Source organism: Triticum dicoccoides, chromosome 4B (assembly GCF_002162155.2).
Source record: "Triticum dicoccoides isolate Atlit2015 ecotype Zavitan chromosome 4B, WEW_v2.0, whole genome shotgun sequence".
In the NCBI taxonomy this organism is placed as follows: Eukaryota; Viridiplantae; Streptophyta; class Magnoliopsida; order Poales; family Poaceae; genus Triticum; species Triticum dicoccoides.
In genome coordinates this window covers 73,477,727-73,486,143 of record NC_041387.1, presented here as the reverse complement: position 1 = coordinate 73,486,143, position 8,417 = coordinate 73,477,727, and positions in this window count along the sequence as shown.

The following is an 8,417-nucleotide window of genomic DNA, read 5'->3' as shown; positions in this document are numbered from 1 at the left end:
CGCCCCGCGCCTCCCTGCTCCCGCGCCCCGAGCCACCGCCAGCCGCCGTCCACGCCAGAGCTCCGTCGAGCTCCTCGCCCCGGTGCAGCGCCGCCGCCCCGGCCATCCCGTGGCGCCCCGCGTCGCCTCCCCGAGTCCCTCCATCGCCGTCCCCGTGCCGTCCCGTGCCGGATCCGGCGAGATCCGGCCGGAGGAGAGCGTCCCGGGACCTTCCTCTCCATCTCCGGTGAAGTTCCGGCGAGGTTCTCTGGCGAACCTCGTAAACCATGCAGATCCAGAGGTTGACCCCCGAAATCCCTTAGTCCCAGATTTTTGTAAATTTCATGCCCTGTTCATCGCATCGTATCTCTACATCCGTAGCTCCGTTTTGCACGTGTAATATGTAAAATTGTTTGTCTCGACGAGTAAATCATTTCATTCCATTGAATCATATTCATTTGAGGTCATATAGATGCCTGAATCATCATTGTAAGAGTGCTTCATGATGTTTTCTGCTGTGTGTTATCAGTACGAGCTCTTTGTCATTTTTGCCATGATTGATGTGTGCATCCTATGAACTTGGTCCCTAAATGTGTTTTGAACTAGGCTATGTCTTCTTTACAGAGGTGCTTACCATGTATTTTTGTGATCAATGTGGTGACTAGCACAAGCATGCAAACTAGGCATCGTGATGTTGCTGTTTTAGTTCCTGTTCTGCTGTAATTTTGATGCCATGTAAACTTGATGCTTCAGAGAGATCCATGCATATTTAGAGATACTTCAGTAAGGGTGTTTTGAACATGTGGTTATTGTCTATCCATTCATGCCCTTGGTTGAAATTATGGAGTAGTCTAGCATATCATTTTCGTGCTCTACTTTTGCTTCAAAATGTTTCCTGGCAGATTGTTTACATGTTATTCAATTTGGCCAAGGATGCTATAGTTGATCCGTGCATGCTATGAACTTGTTCTTGACTTGGTTTATTTCACAAACATGTCTTCTTGATGATGCTATGCTTATCTTGTCATGCAATGACTTGTGGTGAGTGTATCGAGCTTGTTAAGTAGTGTTCATGATGTTGCTGTTTTGCTAGGCTGAATCTGTTATTTCGTGATGCTATATATACATGTTGCTACTAATCATTCTATGCATAATCTGGAGATGTTCTATAAACATGTTTTGATCTACATGTCATCCTCTATCCAGCCATGCCCCTGGTTGCATTTATAGGTTGCTGTAGCTTGTTCATATCTTGCTCCAAAGTTGCTTGAAAATGTTGCTGTCAGCCTGTTTACATTAAGTTCACTTGTTCCCATGTGTTTTGCTAGTGATCCATGCACCCTATGACCTTGCTATTGCCATGCTTAGCTTCACAAATATGCCTTATTACTTTTGGGTGCCTTGCCATGCCATGTATTGCTCTGTAGTGAGTTGCACAAGCTCATTTACATGCCTTCATAATTATGTTCCTGCCATGTTTGAATCTGTTTAATAACTTGCTATGTTTACGTGGGCGACATCATATTTTCTGATCATTTTTGGCTTATGGTCAGTAAGGGTGGTCTTTTGATCTATGCAAATAGTAGATTCATGCCATGCCTTTGTTTGCCATGATAAGTTCCTGTAATATGTTGTTTGATAGCTCTAAACATTGCATCGTGATGTTATTTTCTGCAAAGTCTGAAATTGTTATAACTTGCAATCTTACCATGTGTGTTTGAGCATGTTCTAGTGATTTATAGAGATAGCTCAGTGTTCATGATTTGTTGTGATTTACCTGTACATCATGCCCATGCCTTTTGTTATTATGTTGAGATGCTGTAGCTTATTGTTTTGTTGCTTGCAATATGCCTAGTTGCTGTTTTGGACAGCTTGTCCTTGTAACTTGTATAGTGTGCATGTGTTGAACCGTTGCTCCGTTTTGAGTGTGCTCTATATGAAACTTGCTTAGAATTGCATGTAGTTCCATATTATCATGTTGCATCCTTGTTTTGAGGTGTTTGCTTGATGTTTGTATGCATTTTGTATCAATGCCATGTTTAACTTGTTTTGCTCATATCTTCTAGACCGTAGCTCCGAACTAAATGAACTTTATATGTAACTTGACTAGAATCTCGTGTAGATCATCCTTGTGCATTTTAACTTGATGTTTAACAACTTGAACATAAGGTTTATTCAGATCTGGACCAATTTCGAAATATGCATATGAGGACTTACCGAAATTGTTATATGTTGTTCCCGGCCTCATTTAAACTTGCCTTGATGTGTTGTTCTTGTTTGCATCATCTCTTGCCATGAGTAGCTTCATGTAGCTTTGTCATGCATCATGCTTGTTTGTGCATCATGCCTTGTTCATGTGTGGTGTGTTTACCATGCTGTGTGCTTCTTCTTGTTAGTTCCTGTTTCGTTGCGATCGTGAGGATTCGTTCGTCTTCGCTTGGTTCGGCTTCATCCGTTCGTCTTCTTCACGGACTCGTTCTTCTTTCTTGTGGGATTTCAGGAAAGATGACCGCTACCCTGGATCTCACTACTATCATTGCTATGCTAGTTGCTTCGTTCTATCGCTTTGCTGCGCTACCTATCATCTGTTTATCAAGCCATCCCAAATTGCCATGAACCTCTAACCTTTGACACCTATCCTATGCAAACCACTGTTTGGCTATGTTACCGCTTTGCTCAGCCCCTCTTATAGCGTTGCTAGTTGCAGGTGAAGTTGAAGATTTCTCCATGGTGGACAGGATTTTGGTTGGGATATCACAATATCTCTTATATTATTAATGCATCTATATACTTGGTAAAGGGTGGAAGACTCGGCCTTTTGCCTAGTGTTTTGTTCCACTCTTGCCGCCCTAGTTTCCGTCATACTGGTGTTATGTTCCCGGATTTTGTGTTCCTTACGCGGTCGGGTGATTTATGGGACCCCCTTGACAGTTCGCTTTGAATAAAACTCCTCCAGCAAGGCCCAACCTTGGTTTTACCATTTGCCTCACCACCACCTACCCTTTCCCTTGGGTCGGCCAACCCAAGGGTCATCTTTATTTTAGCCCCCCGGACCAGTGCTTGTCTAAGTGTTGGTCCGAACTAGAGCATCGTGTGGGGCCATCCCTTGGCAACTTGGGTTACGTCGGTTCCTGTATGCTTCGCTCATCCGGTGTGCCCTGAGAACGAGATATGTGCAGCTCCTATCGGGATTTGTCGGCGCATCGGGCGGCTTTGCTGGTCTTGTTTTACCATTGTCGAAATGTCTTGTAAACCGGGATTCCGAGTCTGATCGGGTCTTCCTGGGAGAAGGTCTATTCCTTCGTTGATCGCGAGAGCTTGTCATGGGCTAAGTTGGGACACCCCTGCAGGGTATAATCTTTCGAAAGCCGTGCCTGCGGTTATAGGCAGATGGGAATTTGTTAATGTCCGGTTGTAGATAACTTGACACCAGATCTGAATTAAAACGCATCAACCGCGTGTGTAGCCGTGATGGTCTCTTCTCGGCGGAGTCCGGGAAGTGAACACGGTTTCTGGGTTATGTTTGACGTAAGTAGGAGTTCAGGATCACTTCTTGATCATTACTAGTTGACGACCATTCCGCGTGTTCTCTTCTCGCTCTTATTTGCGTATGTTAGCCACCATATATGCTTAGTCGCTGCTGCAGCCTCACCACTTTACCCCTTCCTTTCCCTTTAAGCTTTGCTAGTCTTGATACCCATGGTAATGGGATTGCTGAGTCCTCGTGGCTCACAGATTACTACAACAACAGTTGCAGGTACCGGTTGTGCGATGATCGTGACGCGAGAGCGATGCTTGCTTGCGTTGAGTTCGTCTTCTGCTTCTTCTTCGATCAGGGGATAGGTTCCAGGTCGGCAGCCTGGGCTAGCAGGGTGGATGTCGTTTGAGTTTCTGTTTGTGATTCATCCGTAGTCGGATGATGCTCTTATGTATTGTGATGTTGTATTCATGTGGCATTGTATGCCTTATGTATGTATCCCCATCTATTATGTAATGTTGATGTAATGATATCCACCTTGCAAAAGCGTTTCAATATGCGGGTCTATCCATGGTGGGACCTTCGAGTTCCTTTTGGATAGGGTTGCATATTGGGCGTGACACTCCATGAGGCACGACGGATGTTGTAGGAGCGAACTAGGAGGAAGCGCCACCATGGCCTCGGCCGCTACTGTCGCTCGCCTTACATAGCCTGTCGACAATGATGCCACCACCATCTTCGCCGTCGGTTCCGGTCGCCGCAGCCGCGGGGTCGGGGACGCACAGGAACTTCTCCAGCAGGGCCTCCATCAACTTCTTCATGGACTTTGCAACAACATCGTGGGATTGAGAAGCCACCGGTTTGATCAGGGGGCTGAGGTCGAAGATTGTCTCCCAGAGTGCGGCAACGCCTTCAAGTGCCTCGGCAAGTTTGGGGAGAATCTTAGTAAGGCCATCCTCTGGAGTTGCCAGCGGCTTCTTATACCCTTCTCCGTAAAGGGAGTGCAGCACCGTGCGGGACCTAAACTCGAGGGAGACGAAGGCTTTGCACCCCGTGGCTACTGCCTCCTCGGTAGCGGCGAGGGTCTTCTTCCTGGCCTCCAGCCGGGCCGTCTCCTCAGGGACAAGCTGGGTGTGGGACGCCTAGGCCCTATCCACCTCCTCCTTCAGCTTGCCTAGGCGGTCCCGCTCCACAACTTGGTCCTTGGCCGCCGGGGCCAGCTCGGCGTCGCGGTCGGCGAGCACTGCCTCCCGAGCCCTGAGCTCCTCTTCATGTTCTTGGAGCTGACGGGTTTGGTCGGCCTGCTCCTCGTGGAGAGCCTTAAGCTTGGCTTCCGTCATGTTGCAACGCTCCTTAGCGGACGCTGCGTCGGCCAGTGCCGTGTCACAAGCCGTCGTGACCTCGCCGGCTTCCTTCCTACCCTCTGCGGCGGCAGCCTCGGCCCGGCCCCAGGCAGTCTTGATAGACGCATCAGCCTGGAGCCACCTCGAGATCAGCCCCATGCGCCCCATCGCCATGCGCGTGTCGGTGCCCTGGAGATCGGTTCGGAGCTGGTCCAACGCGGCATAGGCCTCCTCCACAGCCCCAGGCCTGACGGGTGGGCCATAGTCCACTGGTATGAGGGCCTGGGGAGGAGGCGGCACCGACGCCTGGATTGGCGCCACAGCAGCAGGGGGCTCCGAAGCCCCCGAACCTCCTGCGGGTGGGACGGGGACGGGCGGCTCTAGAGTCTGCTGAGCCACGGAGGCAACCTTCTCCTGAGGTTCTGTCGTCGTGCCTTGAGGGGCCCGCTTCATCACGTCAAGCGCGAGGTGGACTCCTCCATTTGCGCCAAGGCCACCACGACCATGGCGGCTGGTGTTGCCTCTTGGGTCCGGGCCCCCTCCTTCCTCTTCTTCACCACACTGTCCATCCTGGTCACAAGAAGGGGAGCGTTAATGTTGTGGGTGCGACATCAAGTATGGCAAACAACAACAAGGAAAGATACTTACTAGTCAGTAGCGATGTACACCCTCTTCCTGGCTAGGGCCAGGGCCCCCAAACCCTCTTGAGTGCAGGTTTTGTCGCGCCCTGAGAATCGGCGAGGCACTCGACGACTCGCCTCGGTGCAGCGGCAACTGGTGACGAGGTGGCGGTGTCGCATCGAGGAAGGGATGCCGCCTCGTCCTTCTCCAGGGTTGCTCATCCCAGCTTCCGCACGAGGGTGGCCCCGGACCTCATGACGACCCCAGCGGAGCGCGACTCCTCGACCATGGGCTCGACGACATTGTCATCGTCATAAAGTCTGCAGAGAAGCTCGCTCTGCGATGGGGGAGAGGTCTCTGCCACATCGTCCACAGTCGCCTCCGAGTCCTCCTCCCCCTTCTCCCTGGATTCATCATTGGAAGACACAGGTAGTGGGGATTTGGGGAACTCAGGCGGCACAAGCCCCAGCTCATTGAAGACGGGCATGGCGGCTGCCAGCTCCGCCCCGTCGCCACAACAGTACAGTGGGATGTAGGCTGCCGAGAGGCTGCCCGAATCCTTCTCTAGCAGGGTAAGCACGGCCTTGCTCAGTTCTTCGCCTGTCAGGCTCCTTGGGTGCAGCCGGATGTTGTCCTTCGCGCCCTTGAAATCCCACATGGGGCGCGACTGTGCTTGGAGCGAGGCCAGACGCTACATCAGGAACTCCTTAACGAGCATGGCCCCTGACAGTGCCTCGGACTCCATGTCCGCTTTCATCTTCTCCAGGACCGACACTGCCCGTGGGATGGTGAGCTTCTCATGACCCCACCAATCGAGCTTCTTTAATAGCTCGGCCGGCAATTCAAGCCGCGCGTGGGAGCCCTTGGCGTCCATGAAGACCCACTTGCGCCGGAAGTCCTCCACCTTCTTCCCGGCCTTCATAAGCGCGTTGCCGCTATGGGCTATGGCGAAGGAGACGCACCCGGAGCGCTGGGTCTGGTCGTGTATCTGGAGATAGAAGAAGTGGTGGAGAAGCACCACATAGGGCATCACACCAACAGACGCCTCACAGTAGAAGGCGAAGATGGACAAGAGAAGGATGGAGTTGGGCTGCAGATGCAGAGCCTGAATCTGGTAGTGGTCAAGGACGGCGGCGAAGAACTTGGAGAAGGGTGGGATGAGTCCTGTGAAGACGCTGTGGAGGAAGAAGGGATAGAACGTCCCCTCCAAGGTCCGAGGGTTGGTGGAGCCGGCTTGGAGCACCGTCTCCCTCCCCTCATTATCGCTGCTCGTCGTCAGCGGCAGCACGGTGGCGAAGTGTTTGCTCTCGGTGATGGAGGATGCATCAAGGGCCGACGCAGGTGAGGAGGAGGAGCTCGCAGCCTACGCGGCCGACCTTGCCTTCCCGGATGCCATCAACAAAGAGCTTAGGAGGAGAAAATCGGCAGATCCAGAGATGATCTAGGCAGGAGGAAAGGGGGATCTGGAGCAAGGCGAGGATAAGGCAATGAAGGCTCAAGGGTGGGCACCGGCCTCTTTGTCAGCATGGGGCAGTTGCCGAGGCAGCATGGGGAAGTGGAGATGCCCACGTCCCATCAAGTGCCACACAGTGACCTGGTCCACTGGTGATTGGGGCCCGCGGAGCTTCGCCCTTGCCCTTTGGATTTGCCTCAAAGCAAAGTCCGAGTGCGCCTTGGGCTTGGGGGCTACTGTCGATGTTCTGGGAACTGATGTCTACTACGCAACCTTCTTCTTGTAGACGTTGTTGGTCCTGCAAGTGCACAGGTTTGTAGGACAATAGCAAATTTCCCTCAAGTGGATGACCTAAGGTTTATCTATCCGTAGGAGGCGTAGGATGAAGAAGGTCTCTCTCAAACAACCCTGCAACCAAATAACAAAGAGTCTCTTGTGTCCCCAACACACCCAATACAATGGTAAATTGTATAGGTGCACTAGCTCGACAAAGAGATGGTGATACAAGTGCAATATGGATAGTAGATAAAGGTATTTGTAATCTGAAATTATAAAAACAGCAAGGTAACTAATGGCAAAAGTGAGCGTAAACGGTATTGCAATGGTAGGAAACAAGGCCTAGGGTTCATACTTTCACTAGTGCAAGTTCTCTCAACAATAATAACATAGATAGATCATATAACAACCCCTCAACATGCAACAAAGAGTCACTCCAAAGCAACTAATAGCGGAGAACAAACGAAGAGATTATGGTAGGGTACGAAACCACCTCAAAGTTATTCTTTTGGATCAATCTATTCAAGAGTTCATACTAGAATAACACCTTAAGACACAAATCAACCAAAACCCTAATGTCACCTAGATACTCCATTGTCACCTCAAGTATCCGTGGGCATGATTATACGATATGCATCACACAATATCAGATTCATCTATTCAACCAACACAAAGTACTTCAAAGAGTGCCTCAAAGTTTCTACCGGAGAGTCAAGAACGTGTGCCAACCCCTATGCATAGGTTCATGGGTGGAACCCGCAAGTTGGTCACCAAAACATACATCAAGTTGCACATGATATCCCATTTTCACCACAGATAAGCACGACAAGACATACATAAAGTGTTCTCATAAAAGACTCAATCCGATAAGATAACTTCAAAGGGAAAACTCAATTCATCACAAGAGAGTAGAGGCGGAGAAACACCCTAAGATCCAACTACAATAGCAAAGCTCGGGATACATCAAGATCGTGCCATAGAGGGAACACGAGAGAGAACACGAGAGAGAGAGAGAGAGAGAGAGATCAAACACATAGCTACTGGTACATACCCTCAGCCTCGAGGGTGAACTACTCCCTCCTCGTCATGGATAGCGCTGGGATGATGAAGATGGCCACCGGTTATGGGATCCCCCTCCGGCAGGGTGCCGGAACAGGCTCCCGAGAGGTTTTTGGTGACTACAGAGGCTTGCGGCGGTGGAACTCCCGATCTGTCTTGATATTTGATGTTTTTAGGATACATAGGCTTATATAGGTGAAAGAAGTCG